The sequence below is a fragment of the Protopterus annectens genome, chromosome 7.part0 (genome assembly GCF_019279795.1).
Source record: "Protopterus annectens isolate FY-2018-M chromosome 7.part0, PAN1.0, whole genome shotgun sequence".
NCBI classification, from domain to species: Eukaryota; Metazoa; Chordata; order Ceratodontiformes; family Protopteridae; genus Protopterus; species Protopterus annectens.
In genome coordinates this window covers 74,402,307-74,418,909 of record NC_056739.1, presented here as the reverse complement: position 1 = coordinate 74,418,909, position 16,603 = coordinate 74,402,307, and the positions used below count along the sequence as shown (strand labels likewise).

The following is a 16,603-nucleotide window of genomic DNA, read 5'->3' as shown; positions in this document are numbered from 1 at the left end:
TTTTGTGATTAGGTGGGCCACATAGAAGGATTTTCTAACCATCTTGGCAATATGATTACCAAAGGAGAGATTACCAACTACTTGGATCCCCAGATCCGTTATTACATTTTCTGTATTTATGGGACTACCACGTATGTGGTTTGCGGGTACTTTGTTTTTTCCCCAAGGGGGTGACTTTGCACTTTTTGGCATTTAGCTTGAGGCCATGATTTTGACACCGGGTATATGTTTCAGCAAGACCCTTCTGGAGGATGTCTGCATCAGCCAGAGAGTCAATTATGGCCCCCAGTTTGCAGTTGTCTGCGAACTTGGTCAGCCACAGTCCTCCTGTGCTTGCCTGTACTTCTGAGAAGTATACACCGAACAGGAGGGATCCCAGGACTGAGCCCTGGGGGACACCAATTGTAACCGGTTTAGAGTCAGACCTAGAGCCTGCAACTCTCACCGTTTGGGTTCTATCAACCCATCTCGTGACATAGGGGTTTATGCTCAGGCTGGTGAGCTCGTCTATAATACCAGAATAGGAAATGGTGCTGAAAGCGTTTGCAAGGTCTAGGTAGGATGTGTGGACATCCTTTCCCTCGTCTAAAGCCTTGGTAACTGTCTCAAAAGTAGTCCACCAGGTTTAGGAGGCATGATCTGCCCTTAAAGCCAAACTGGGTAGGGTCCAATGTTTGGAGGTCCCCAATGTCTGTTAATGAGTTCCAGGATGACGCACTCCATAGCCTTGCATACCAGGCTAGTCAGACTTATAGGGCGATAGTTCATGGGGTCCGTTGTAGCTCCACCTTTGTGGAGCGGAACTGTTGCTGTGCACCACTATGGGTACGTAGTCTGTAGAGAGGCTGAGTTTGAACACCGTAGTCTGTAGAGAGGCTGAGTTTGAACAGTGTGTTCAGATGAGGGGTTAGTTCATTTTGGAGTTCGTGTAAGACACAGCCTGGAACACCATCCGGTCCCACTGAAGCTGTGTTTTGGCTTTGGATAGGGCTGTTTTAACCTGTGTGTCAGTGACTGATGGGGCTGTACATTCTTTTGTTATGGTTATGGGCCCTTTAGGGGGTGAAGTTTGCACTAAATCTGTCTGCCAGAATGTTGGCAATATCAGTCAGTTCAGTGTATGCACTAAATCTGTCTGCCAGAATGTTGGCAATATCAGTCAGTTCAGTGTATTTTGTGCAATTCTGCACTAACTCAGAGCAGATCTGAGAGTTTCCACTTAGGTACTTGACATAGCTGAAAAACGCTTTGTGGTTATCTTTGGAGTCCTTGGCAATTTTTCTTTTAAAGTTAGCCTTGGATGATTTTATGAGGGATCGTAGTTTCTTGCTGATACTGATCAGGGATGTCTTTCCTTCTTGGGATTTTACTCTCTTCTGTACTAGTTTCCTCCAATTATATAGCTTGTTTATGACAGGGGTCCAATAGTCTGAAATTCTTGTGCAAAGCGTGGGTCCATTTGGCAGCAGGTTACAGAAGATCAAGAAGTTAGGTTTGATTTATCTTAGAAGTAAATGAAAATGAAGTGAATTACTTGGATTTATCCGTCTGTGGTATTCCTAGAAAAGAAATCAGAACTGAATTGGATAAGGCCTATACAGACAGACCCCCCCCCCCTTGGAAGAAACTTTTTCACCACATTTTATATCCTCATTACCTTATGGGATATTACTATTTGCCAGAGCACACAATTAAGTGGGAATTGATCCGCAACATGCTATGAAGGCTCGTTAAGTTAAACTTGTGTGGAACTAGATAGAGAAAGTTTACTACAAAGGAGCAGAAATGCCATATGTACAGAAATGCATTTCCTGGAAAAACATTCAAAAGGAAAGATAAGGACAAAATGAACACACGTCCCTTTCGGTCAAATTCCATGTCAGTTTAATTGGAAAGGAGGCATGCATTTTCATCGGCCAACATGCTCATAGACTTGCATGCAGATCCAGACTGCACAATACCTGGGTTAAAGGTTTCCCTACATCAATGAATAAAAAACCTAAACACTGCTGAATATTTTAAATTGGCAAAATGACCACTGCATTGACAATAAGCATTTCCAAAACTAGCCTATATCAAATTAAAAATCAATAAGCAACATTCCTCGTCCTCTTCACCAGTCTTCTTACCATCTTGTTTTGAAAGTGATTAAAGAGAAAACCAGAGTATGTCCAAAAACTAGAACTAGTACTGAGATTTTGTAGTACAAACATACCACATAACCTCTTAGCACAAGAAATCTGGGCAAATTATCTGGGCAAATTCAAAAATAACTGGGGGGGGGGGTACAAAGACCCAAAAATATGGACAGTTTTTAAATACTGCTCTTATAAAACGTAGAAAGTTGTTACAATAAAAAGCTGTGTTACCATGCTTTCCCCAAAGGATATGAAATCAAACTCGTCTCATTATTTAGGGAATACAATCTTCACTGACTTGCCAGACAAACGATAAGTCCAAACATATTACTGACCAAATGTGAACCATGGGGGTAATATACTTCACTGTGTCATATACAATGTTCATTGTATACTGGTTCAAAGCATTTGTGAAACCCAATTAAATTCGAAGTTCAAGAAAAGGATGATCATGACACAAACAGTGGTTAATAACCTGACATGGTCCTGCAAGTTGTTCCACATCGATAAGACTGGGAAAAACAAAAGTTAGGCATCAGAAGCATCTGCAAACAGTAAGGAGGAAAGTACTGTGGCAGTGAGTTTTAAAGTCATGCATGTGACAGATTTTAGTAGTCAAAGTAAATATTTTGCAAAAGAAATTAACACACAAAGTAGGTAATGGACTACAACCTTTAGGTATTTGTAACATACAAACAAAACTTCTTAAAGACACCAACCTTTAATATACTACTGTATCATAATTAGAAAAGTCAATGAACCATTAAACAGAGAGGGCAGAAATTGATCCCCACCCCCTATCTGATTAATTGCTGGTATACTCTTCCTGGAATTCTTTGCACTTGATTTTAATATAAAGCCATGTTTTCTGTAGTGAAATTGTATTCTTCACTGAAGGCAAATGTGATACATTAAAAAGTTGGTCTTTAAGCAAGATGGACAAAATGTCTTAAATCATCATTTACTACACATTGATTTTTATAACAAGGCCACAGAAACATTTTCACTCCACTGGAGGGGGTAGGATTCTGAATATTCTCAACATTCTTACCCCATGGGCTGGAAGTTATAGTGCAATGCCTGCTAGACTGGGATCTTGCAAGTGTACACTCATATCTACATACCAACTAGTCCTGTGCAGACATTCTTTAACACTGTCTTACCCCATCACCACACACCACATCCTTAGTATAAGATCTGCAATTCCAGTCTTACCCGAAGATGGGGTTCCAGTGCAAAAGTGTTTTTGGGGGGGGGGGGGCTGTACAAGTCTACACTGGGACTTCATTCCCAGCACCTCCCCCATAGCACCTGTGCTGCTAACTGAACCAATGCCTTATCTGGGTGCAGTCGGGTCCAGAAGCTCTGAACCACATGGCAAATGCTTTACTTCTAACCATCTGCTCAGCTACAGAAACTGTAACAACCAAATTAAACATTAACCACAGGAAAACCTGATTAAAGTCCAATAATGCTGGACAAGAATAAAAATTACACACTACTGCAAACTCCTGCTTCTAAGCAGATATCATCTAGGGCCATGAAGTGGTAAACCATCCACATAACATAAGACCTTGAACAGCACACATGCAGGTGTATCACCACATTTAAGACAAACGACAGGCAGAAATGTCACATCATCATCAACACTTAGTGGGTATAAGTTTACTTATGAAACATACTGTGTAAGCTCAAAATGAAACAGCAGCACTGGTACTACTCAGCCAGTAACTTCACATGCGACAGCAAACAAGTCTTTCCCCAGCCATGCAGTTACAGCAAGTCTGATAATTGTAACTATGACCTAAGAGTTATCCCAAGTTAGAAGTTGAAGCACCACAGAACTGAACACCCACCAGCACCAACAGCAAGAATCTCAGGTCGGAGACCTCCTTCAAGACCGGCATCTATCCTGCTCCTTAATGTTACATTTTTGCCTTCCTTCCTGGAATAGATAAAACTTGTTTGACCCATTTGCTCCTGTCTGGGGAATGCATGGCTCTCAGCCATGGAAGAGGGCATAAAAAGGGGAGCAATTTGGTAGGCAGCAAGGAGAACAGGAAGGTGACAAATACTATTTGTCTGACATAACTAGGTCCTCATTTCACATCCTACGACACTGCCTCGGCTGCAGACATGGACTGAGGTTTCCTTCATTTCAACCCTATGACAAGATTAAAGGCTACGGCAAATCTTCTACTCCTCCTGATAATGAAAAGAGTCAAGCTGAAACATGGTAGAACAGACTGCTTCATACCTTCTAGTCCTGATATCCAAAGGTAAAGTACAACTGAACTGAAACAGGAGTAGTACAGCTGTGTACATGTGTTAAAGGCTAAACAAACAGGGAGTGATGTTAGGGTTACCACCTGTCCCACTTCGACAGGGATGGTCCCTCTTTGGGCAGTTGTGTCCTGACAAAAAATATTACAAAGGGCAAATGTCCTGAGATTGTAGGACATAATTATGTCCCATATTTTATGTAATAATTGCATAAAATAGTTATTTCTGCATCTAAACTACCTAAATGTCACAAGAAACATAAGCAACTAAACTGCTACAAGAATAAGCTTTTAATTAGGAAAAAAAGTTGAGTTCTATCCTTTGTACTGACCGTGGGTATGTGCCGGCCTGTAAAATATGATGTGTGTCCCGAAAATGTCCCACTTTGGCCATTTGAAAAGGTGGCAACCCTAAGTGATGTACGCTTGAGGTTAAAAGTCAAATCAAGACTGGGAGAGACCTGCCTTCTTAACATCAATGCTGACACCCTCTCCTGGCTAAACGGTGTCAAACTCTGCTTGGACTACTTCCTTCAACACTGATGCTAGGTAGAAGTATCTACCCTATTATATAAGGCTTTGGGAAAAAAATCGACTGTAGGGTTGCCACCTTTTCAAATGCTCAAAGTGGGACAATTGTGGTACAAACATCAGATTTGCAAGTCAAAACATACCCACGGCCAGTACAAGGTACAGAACTTCACGTTTTTGCCTAAATAAAAGCTTATTCTTGTAGCATTTTAGTTGCTTATTCTGTTTCTTATAACATTTAGAGGTTTTAGATACAGAATAACCGTTTTATGCAACTGTTACATAAAATATAGGAAATATTTTTGCCCGAATATCTCAGGACATTTGCCATTTTTACATTTTCCCTCGCAAAGTGGGACTTTAAGTTTCGACTGAAATTTCAACCAAAAGACGAGCAAACAGCGCGCCTCATCATGACGAGCATTCCGTCCCCCATTCAGTCTTAGAAGGTCTTTAACCTTGAAAAACAGTAACTCTCACGTCATGAAAAGAGCGTTTTAGAAGTATAAAGCAGCACATTTTCACTATGCTGTAGACGGATTGTACACTCTAAATTGGCCCTAGGTGCGAGTGTGTGCCTTCTGTGGAAGGTTGGGCACCGGGCTAGCAACTCGACACCGTAAAACTCCACTGCCAATCATGACCGGACAGGTGATCCGCTGTGGCAACCCCTGACCAGGAAAAGCTGGAATTAGAAGCTTCCTAGATGAAGTTGGTAGCCACGTTCTCCAGAGAGGTGGTGTCCCAGATTTTTGAGATTGACAGTTGCGGGGCAAGGTCCCACATTTTGTCCATCAACTGTTGCACACATTTTGCTGACGGAAGATTTGAAAAGTACAGACATCACAACTTTCCTCGGTAAATGCTAGACGGTTTGGGTTAACAACTCAAACAACCACAGTTCTTGTCTGGGAAACGTTAGTAAAGGCGAGGACTTGTCCCCCTTTAATATGTAGCTAGGGAGTTTTAGTCACAAAAACAGAGGATACCATACCCTCTGCCCTAAGGAGTCCTACAAAAGCAGCATAATCTCTGTCCCCACTTCAACCCGGTTGACATTAAAGGTTCTATACAGCTCAAACAAGACTGCATTCAAGTCTTCTAAATTAACACCAATTACGAAAAATTCATCACGATTGCGTCATTCCAAGTTAAAAGCTGAAGCGCCATAAAACAAAAGCACATCAGCACCAAAAACCAAGAGTCTCGCTAGACTTCACCTTATGCCTCCTAACCAAAGACGATCAGAGGAAGGTTAGTTAAGCAGAAATCGAGGCACAGAAGTAAAAACTACCCACCACAAAAAAGGTGTGTTTTTGTGTGCCCTCTTCATTACAATCCTTCGCTGGGGATTCAGATTTTTTTACCAATCTCCAATCTAAAATACAAAATAAGAACCCCTTTTCTTGTAACCAGTGGGACAGTAAACAGTAACAGCATAAATACCCGATGATCATCTTACCCGTTAAAGCTTCCGGGGCTGAGCTTTACCTAGAAAGTATTAGTGCTTTCTCCCTCTTAGTTGTATAATAACCAAAAAATAAGGGCGGGGCTTAAACTAAGAGCGTTATACAACAACCAGCCAAGTCCAAGAAAGTTAACACTTCCGGATAAGGGCCTTATATAACGGAGAAAGGGAGAACCTGTTTCCGAAGTACCCGTTTGAGCAAGGAAAAGTAATAATCGGATTTGGAAAAAGAAAGGACATTGTTCTTGCTGCTTTCTATTTGTCATTTGAGTTGGGCGGAGTTTCTCTATGTACCAGTCACTCGCCAAACTGTAATCCCAAAGTATGTCAAGAACATTAATGTTAGCATTTAACACACAAGTAGTTTATGCAGCAGAAAACTGTCACACCTGTACACAGTAGAACCATACCTCTCAAGTGTACCTCATTACGAGGAACGCACCTCATTTGGGGGTCTTAAAAAGTTCATGTTCCTCAAAGTTCTTCAAAGTTCCACACTGAAAGAGTCTGTCACATATTCAGTTAGGAATTTTTTTAAGTTAAATCCATGGTAAATAGAAATTAATCATATGAATTCATTAAAGGATGATCTTTATGAGTAAAACCAGCATATTGTAACGATCCTATGACCTTCCTAGTTGAAGTTGTTAGTAAGCAATTAGTATGTGTTCCACATTTTGCCCTCTTGTTCCACATTATGAAGGCGAGTGTTCCTCATTTTGGAGATGGAAGGTTGAGAGCTATGAGTAGAACACGTTACCATCCCAGAAAACTAGCTATACCTCTTTATATACCGCTACATGCCTCTCGACTGCTCACGGGTTTGCCTCCTATTTTGGTTTGTTCCCCATAAAATGCGTGGTTTTCTGTCAAATTACTGAGGATTGAGGTTAATAATGACAGCTATTTGAGTTTCAGACTTCATATCTACCAAAAAATGCTAATGCAAAACCTGCCATTCTAACATTACAAGAGTAATAATTAAAACATGTCCTTAACTTTGGGCTGTTGTCTTTTCCCCCTCCCGTTAAGATTTATTGGGCTAATGAGGTTGACACCTGGCAGTAAATTTTCATGATAGCCAGAAAATCAAACTCTCTGTCAGGAAATTCATTTCACATTATACCATGACCCTCCATTAATATTCCAAAACGTGCACGCTGATTGGCCCCGGCTTCGCACTCGGGACCAAACCACGCCAACTGTGGATAAATCCCGCATTACCCACACCCAGGCGTGGGTTATTGCTATAATAATCTTTTGTCTCAACTGTATCCTGAGTGATGTGAAATGTGACCATTAGCAGGTAGACTAATCAAAATATACTTTTCATTATACATCTTAGAAGTACACAAACTCAGAACATTTTTTTTATAAAACTAAAACAATGGATCTCTCCTTCAGTTAAACTTTATGCTGTCTGTGGTAAAATTATATGTTTTTTTTTTATCTTCAGTATAAATAATATTGTAGATATGAACAAAACCTGGATTCAGGAAAATTGCAAAGCACATTTTGCAGGAGTAAATTGTACAAATATTTTTCTTTTTTCCTTTCATAATTTCTTTTGTATGCTGTTTAGATGCTTATGCTTATCTAGTGTAATAGTTTAACAAACCAACCAGTTGCCAAAATAATATTACAAATATTTTTTAAAGTGTCCAGCATGTTTATACATTCATTTGCCTTTAGCATATTAAATGCTGTATCTTCAAATATACCTCTCAACTGTCCAGATTTTTGTCTCATATTTTTGGTCTATTCCTCATAAAATTTGTGGTTTTCTGGCAAATCACTGAAATAATCTGAGGACTAAAATTTCCAAATAAAGACATACATTCATATCCCTCAGGAAATTTATGTTAACACAAACCCTATTACTTCAGCAACTTTCTAAGTTTGTAAGAGCAATATTTAAAATCTGCCCCTGTTTGGGGCCTTTGTCCCCATTTCGTCAGGTTTTGTCCACATTTCTTGCACTAAGTGGTTGAGAGGTATGTCTTCAAAATTGTTGCAAGTAGGATTACTAACTTTGAGAGAAGAAAAGCATTTACTTCCTGAAATGGGCTGGTCAATGGGCAGAGCAAAGGGTGAGGCTTTTTGTCACGTTTCTGCCTCTTCCAAAGGTGGCAACCCCTCTCTAAGTGGTTAAGAAGTAAGCTCTCAAGAGCACTACATTATGAAGAACATCCCACATTTTGAATCTTAAAAAGTCTGTGTCCCTTGCAGTACTGCAATGAAAGGACTGGACACACCTTCAGTGTTAAAATTTTTTTTAACTAAAATCAATGGTTAATAATACTAAATCACATTAATTAATCAAAGTTTTTATAAAAAGTATTACATTTTAACCATTTGTGAGCTTCCTTGTTCAAGTTGTTAGTAAGTGTTCCACATTTCGGTGTCCTTTCAGATACCTCTTGGTTACAATTTCAACAGCCTGCACATCAAGCTAGGTATGTGCCCATATGCTATATATATATATATATATATATATATATATATATATATATATATATATATTCTTATCTACCACTATGCATATAACTGGGAATATAGGCATATGTGTGGTAATGCCAAAGGTACCAAGTATTCCTGCTTTTACCGGTTCTAATCACGGCGGGAGCAGCACAGCAGGACTGTGAAAGCCTAATATTAGTGGGTCACCTGTGGTCCCCTGTGGCTGTCAATGGCAAAATGCAAACGGCCTAGTACAATGACAAAATGGCCCTCTCTTCAACACCACCATGGGAGGCTCATGTAGCTCACCAACATCACAGGCCCCCATGGAGGCAGAGGCTCACCCCATAACATCACCATTGCAGAGCAGACCTCTAGTAACTTTGAGTCCCCAGACAACACAGCATCTTTAATTCACACTGCCTGTGATGTACATATATCTGCCATGAATCCACGTCAGTTCCAGATCTGAATGCAACACTTAACATAAATCAACAGATGTGCAAACCAGTGATCCAGGCACAGGCAAATACTATCAACAGCATTGTGGAGATTGCAAGTGTACTCCATGACATGTTATGATATGCAACACCTGCACATTAACAAAAAGTATAGGGACAGGAGTAGTCATTGGTGATCAGGTCTTTCATGGTACATTTTGCCTCCATGGGTACATCAATAAGACACATGGTGGGACTGTCTCTGTAGGCCATGTAATCTGTGTCAATAGGGGGCGTCCAGAAGCAAGATAGTTCGGCATGTGCAACCCTACCTACACTACACAAACCATTGCTGAGATGGCTTCAGTGTCAGCTATGGCCACACAGCCTACTATAGCTGGCCATTAGTGGTCTCATGGTTGTGAACAGAGATGTTCCTCAAGCTGAACACGTGGGACCCTCACGTGACTACTCACAAATGGTCTCATAGTTCTTCCCATTCAATACCACCTGTAGGCACATGGAGTACCACACCCACTCACAGCCATTGTCCAGGTCACAGACTGAATATTTGTAGACTCCCAATATAGGACACCCCATCATGGCTTGTTCCATTAGTTTTACACCTTCCCTGCCACAGACAGCTTCAAGTCCCACAACTATAAACCACCACAGTAGACACTGCAAATGGTCATGACACAGCAGGTCAACCCTACCACTTGGGAATATGATCCATGACTCCCTGCAGCCCACTAGTAGAGTAAGTAGCTACCGAATTAATCTCTCATGACCCTACCTCATGTTATAGTGTTGCTGTCATCTGCTTCACAGCTATTGCAATACATCAACAGGAATGGCTTTCACCACCTCATCTGCAACTTGGTGTATAATGCCCGGCATATTATTTTACTGTGTCGCCCAACCACCTGTCTAAGGAGTGATGACTGGGCCCTGCCATTCTCTAATGTGTGTGTGGATATGGTTATGTTTGATGCTCAGTGTGGCCAGCCCATGCATTGCCTTCCACGGCATGGGTGAGGTAATGTATGTATCATTTTATTCTGTATTGTTTGTGTCATGTGCTACAGTTGTGGACCATATGTATCATGATGTACTGTGCCTACTTCTGCTTCACATGTGGTACCACTGCCACCTGTTTGTCCCCAGCTAGTCTACTATCTGCTCTTCCATTTCTGGTCATTCTCCTATGCTGGATTCTGTTGGGAGGGTTCCCTCCTGCTGGAGATGTTGATGTAGTACCACAATGTGGCACATACTTCACAGATTTTGCTGCAGGTCATCATCGTCATCATCATCATCATCATCATCATCTAGCCACTTTTTCCCATTTTCTACCTGGGGTCAGGGTGTTGTGTCAGCTATCACCATCTCTCTTGATTCAGTGCCATTCTCCTACCTTCTTCAACACTTATGTCTGCCTGTCACAGGTCTTCTTTCACACAATCCATCCTCCTCTTTGCTGGACACTCACATTTCCTATTGCCTTCTTCCTGCCTGTCCCAAGTCTTCTTCCCAAGATCGTTTTCTGCTTTTCTGTACATGTACCCAAAGCCACCTTAATTTATTCTCCTTGACCTTGTCTGTAATTAGAGCTACTTTGGCTTCTGCTCTGATGTCATTATTTCTTCATCTGTCCCACAGTGTGCACCCTACCACCCATCCAAGGTACTTTATCTCTACCACCTCTAGCTTCCTCAACTGCTCTGCCTTTACTGCCCAGGTTTCTGTACCATACAGTAGTAATCGTCACACCACTGTTGTCTGTTGATGCAGTCTGGTCCACATTGCAACAACCTCCCTAATTTATTAAGGCAGCAGAAGCATCCTTTCAGTTGTCCAAACACGAGCACCATGAAATTAAGTGTTTCTGCTTGGGCTACATTGTGCACCATCTCTGCCATGTTTCTGAGGGTTGTGGATAGTGGGCCACAATCCATGGCTCCAATTAATATCTGGCATTGCCTACAACACACAACAGTCACACTGTTAAATGCAGTGTGCTTCCTGCTTGCATGGTATATATATATGTATATATATATATATATATATATATATATATATATATATATATACACACACACACATACACTGTCCCATTTTTGTAGCCTATATGTGCATCTAATAACTGAATAACCCAGGAGAAGTCCCCTTGTACAAGCCATTGGTATAGGTCAGATATGTGCCATATGTGTGAGTCATGGGAACTGCCGGGGTCATGCAAACCCACATTATACGTTGAGGATGAGGGGGTGAAAGCCCTTCCTGTTGATGTATTGCAATATGAATGGGGCAGCTGCAGCCTTGAGGGCAATGTGTGTGTGTTACCAATGTCTCCCAGGACCTCAGTGAAATGGGCTGGGCTGTAAAATGATAGTACACTGGAGGTTTTTCTCCTCACCAGTCCTGGGGCCAGATATGCTCTTCCTAATGTTGCAGCATGATGTCGAGAAACTGGCATACACCTGTGATATCCCTAACAAGTTCCTGTAGTTTTCTAGAAACTCCATATAGCTAAGACAGTTAATGCTGCATGTACCACTTTGTTTACTGGGATGGGGGACCATACACCCCCCTTGATTTTGTGAATCAAAAAAGCACTTTAGTACTAGTATATAGTACATTTTATGACAGTGGTTAATATACATATTTTTGTGACTTTTTTATTGCATTTTAATTAATTCACAACAAATGTCAATTGAGTGATTTTGTTTTTAACTAACAATTTTGTTTTTAACCAATTATGTAATTAACTTTTTGGCGCCAAAAATTTGTGTATATAAAGGAAGTGACATGTTAAGGTAAATGGTTCTGAAGAAATCTGGTAAATGCAGATGAAAGCGCTCAACCATTCTTACTAGATGTACTTTGTGGTGCTGGCAGTTATCGAATAAAGTTGTGTGACAAAAAGCAACAGGCGAGTTTGCTTCTGATTCACGGCTCGAGTCCAGGGGATCTACGCTTGCTATCCTAAGAGTTATTGTTTGTTTTGTTCTACTTTGGTTACTAGTTGCGAAATGGCAGAGGTGGATTGTCTTGGGACTCCATTGAGTCGTGAAGAGTACTCTACACTACGGTCGGAAGTGACGTCATTACAAGGAGACGTCAACAGGCTCCTTGAACTTGTGCAGAAGCTCACCGAAGCTGTAACAGCTGGTGTGGAACCAGCAAAAACTATTCAAAGTATTCAAGCCAACGCGGAGACATCGCAAGTGGAAGCGGTGTTGGTGGAAGTTACCAGCGAAGCTAGTGATATCCCTAATGGACAAGGTGAAGGGACTAAAATACACGATTTGGATATAGGAGATGAAAACAGGGACATATCAATTGAAGCTGATTTTACGTTTGATTTCAGCTTATTTCACACTAACAGTGAGAATATGAGAATGTGGGCACGCCCTAAAGAGCAGCGTGCTCCAGTACGGACATATTCAGCCATTGCCAAGAAGGCAAATAGCAAAAACAAAGGTACTGTAAACTTAGATAAGATATCTAGTCCTAAACCGAAAGGTATTCAGAAAAGGGATTATCGGGAACGTGTGTTAAATGTATCTAAAGTATTAAATGAATTTTTAGCTGATGAAGATAATTTTGGGGGGAGAAATACAAGTGAATACAGGCAAAAGTATATGCATGTGAGGAAAATGTTACTAATGATGTGAAATCCAGAATTTATTTATTGGGTAAAAAACTAATACAACTTAAAAGTGTAAAAGTGGATAATGCATATCTTGAAAAATGTATTCAATTACAAGTGGTACCAAAAGGTTTGAGGTTTTTCAAACTACCACTGGGTTTAAAATATTCTTCAAAAATTGAGCAATTGTTTAACAAAATGTTCGATGATTTTGGTTTTTCGTTTATGAAAGCACTTTTGAAATGTAATGAAGAAAAAATTAATGCCCTTCTACAGGAAGTAGAATGTTTAAATGAATCTATTATAAAAGATGTGGATTTTGTTGAATGGTATGATTTATATTCCAAACAGTTTTCTAATGCAAAAAGTAAAGTGCATAATGTTTACAATAGAAAAATGAATAAAATAGAGCGAGATATGGAAATGTATAGGATAGGAAGAGCGTACATCTGGCCTAAGTATACAGATGAAAGGGAAGGGGTATTTGAAGTAGTTGAAACAAAAGGAAGAAGAAGAAAGTATAGGTTGAATGAAGAAGAAAATTTTCAAGGGGGGCGATTTTACCCGGCACCAAAAAGATGGCAAAGGGGATACAATCAATAGAGAATACAGATGGAATAATTGACGGAGAAGGTGGTGGAAATAGTGTACAGAAGCATGCACCCCCCACCCCTGCAGATAACAGAATTAATGAGAAGGCATCTACTTTTTGTACCAGTATCAGTATACCTGAGGAAAATCCAGTAAGGCATCCGAACATACATTGCTTTGAAGGGTTTAAAGTATACAACTATACACAAGTCCAGGTTACTACGGAAATTACTACATTGTTTAGCAAGGGGATGAAATTCATACCCACAGTAAAATTTGACATTTGTGATGCCATAAAAGAGGTTAAATTATTCTGTAGAAGACTAAATCTTGCTATACAGTTCAATCAAGGCCAGAATAAGGGAAAAGGAAACACTAACTGTAACAAGTTAACTAAGAAAAGCACGTACATTCCTGTATCTAACGCACAGATAGGTTTATACGAGAAAATGGTTTGTAAAGATTTACACATTTTACACAGGAATATAAAGAATAACAAGTTAGATTCCACAGCTAATAAGGACAATTTACTAACTGAAGAAAGGAAATGTTTAGAGAATCTCATTATGAATGATGAGATAAGAATAATGAAGCCAGATAAAGGTGGTGGGATTGTGATTTTTGAAAATAAAGAATATCTAAGGAAATACAGAAGATCCTAAATGAATCTGGTAACTACGAACAAGTGTCGTTGAACCAAATAAATACAGGATATAGAAGGATCGATTTTGCTGTAGAGGAGTATTTATTAGATAGAAGAATAACCAATGAAGTATATGAATTTTTCAAAAATGATTTTCCATTATTATCTAAAATTATAGGAATACCTAAATTACATAAAAATCTGGAACATCCACCTTTTAGACATATAATATCTGGCTCCAAATCGAAAACATTCAAGTTAGGGGTAGCCATTGACCACTGGATGAAACATATATATACTAAAGTTAACCACATAGTAAAAGATTCATGGGATTTTTTGGGCAAACTAACGGATGAAGTTTGGCAGGAGAATTTGATTTTCCTCACAGTTGATGTGAAAGATTTATTTTCCAGTATACCGGCAGATATTGGTCTTGAACATTTTTGTAATAGCATGATCAAGTATTCAGGTTGTAGTTGGGACAGGATCAATCTCATCATGGATATGATGGGGCTGGTCCTAGACCACAACTACATCTTCCACTCGGGTCAACACTTTAAACAAATTCGTGGTGTTGCAATGGGGGCTTCTTGTGCCCCCATTTTTGCTAATTTGGTTATGCTCGAGTGGGAGAACAAGTACATCTTCCCAAGTGAATATTACCAATACATCGGATTATACACTAGGTTCCTGGACGACATGTTTATTTTATGGAAAGGCCCAGAAGAGAAGATACAAGAGTTCTTAGAGTACCTTAATAACACCACGGAATTCCTCAAATTTACCTACCAGTATGACAAAGTGGGAATAGCATATCTGGACACTTGGATTAGTACTACAGGACAAGGGTTTGAGTCTAGAATATACAGAAAACCCACGTTTTCAAATGACTACATACATTATAGCAGTTGTCATCCTGGCCATATCTTCGTAATGTAGTTAAAGGCCAATGCATAAGGATAGCCGGAATGTCATCGACTAAGGAGATTATGCAAAGTGAATTAGATACTCTTTTTAAGTTATTTTTAGATAGAGGTTACCCTAAACACATGTTGACCAACATTACGTCTTATGTTAAGAAAGAATGGGGTAGTAAATATGTACCACTACTGGGTACAGGCAGTATGGTGAGTACTAAAGTCCAAATAGACCGAGATAATAGAGTATGCATCATCAGGTTTAACCCCTATACCAACATTATGACAGAAATTTTAAAGAAACATTGGGACATAATTACTAGTAATGTACCTATTGGAAACATATTAGGTACAAAACCCTCTATAGTATATAAAACAGGTTTGAATTTAAAAAGAATAATAGAGACTAAGAAAAAGGCCTACACAGGAAACAGTAGGAAGGGCACTACGAGTTGTGGTGCATGTAGTCAGTGTAAATATATTAACACAAAATGTAGGATGAGACTTAAGAATATTGTGAAATCTGTAGTATATCCTAAGAAGGGTAATTGTAATACGCAGCGTATTGTGTATATTGCTGAGTGTGAGAAATGCGACGTATACTATATAGGAAAGACTGAGAGGAAATTCAAAACTCGTATATACGAGCACCTGTATAGTATTAGGAAAGGAGATACTAAGAACGCTCTAAGTAGACACATTATAGAAAAGGGAAGTGAACATAGTTTTAAATTTGCTATTATAGACCAGGTAGAGGTAAATGACAGAGGAGGAAATTGGAAAATATATTTAGCTTGGTTAGAAAGCAAGTGGCAGATATGTTTAGATGCCACATCCCCCCCGGGTATAAATGACTATATAAGTATCAAGCCTTTTTTGGCGTTAGAGTAAGGAAATTTCATCAGCCGAGTACATTTTATATATATTTTATACATTAACACACAATATATATTTTTACTTATATATATTTATTATGAATTTATAAATTTAAAATTTTAGCATAGGGTAGATAGTATAAGGGACCCAATAATGAAATGTATCATGCACTGTATAAAAGCACTTTAGTACTAGTATATAGTACATTTTATGACAGTGGTTAATATACATATTTTTGTGACTTTTTTATTGCATTTTAATTAATTCACAACAAATGTCAATTGAGTGATTTTGTTTTTAACTAACAACTTTGTTTTTAACCAATTATGTAATTAACTTTTTGGTGCCAAAAATTTGTGTATATAAAGGAAGTGACATGTTAAGGTAAATGGTTCTGAAGAAATCTGGTAAATGCAGATGAAAGCACTCAACCATTCTTACTAGATGTACTTTGTGGTGCTGGCAGTTATCGAATAAAGTTGTGTGACAAAAAGCAACAGGCGAGTTTGCTTCTGATTCACGGCTCGAGTCCAGGGGATCTACGCTTGCTATCCTAAGAGTTATTGTTTGTTTTGTTCTACTTTGGTATAGGTCAGATATGT

General features: G+C 39.4%; 1 protein-coding gene across 1 annotated transcript in view; it reads right to left on the bottom strand.

The window, feature by feature from the left end:
* The window catches only part of LOC122805887 (translocator protein-like), a 266,179-nt gene extending 259,631 nt beyond the window's left edge, over positions 1 to 6,548 (bottom strand). The window contains exon 1 of the mRNA XM_044076134.1: positions 6,414 to 6,548. The gene's annotated coding sequence lies outside the window, so the exon portion shown is untranslated. The remainder of the gene's footprint in view (positions 1 to 6,413) is intronic.
* Positions 6,549 to 16,603: the final 10,055 nt, after the last annotated feature.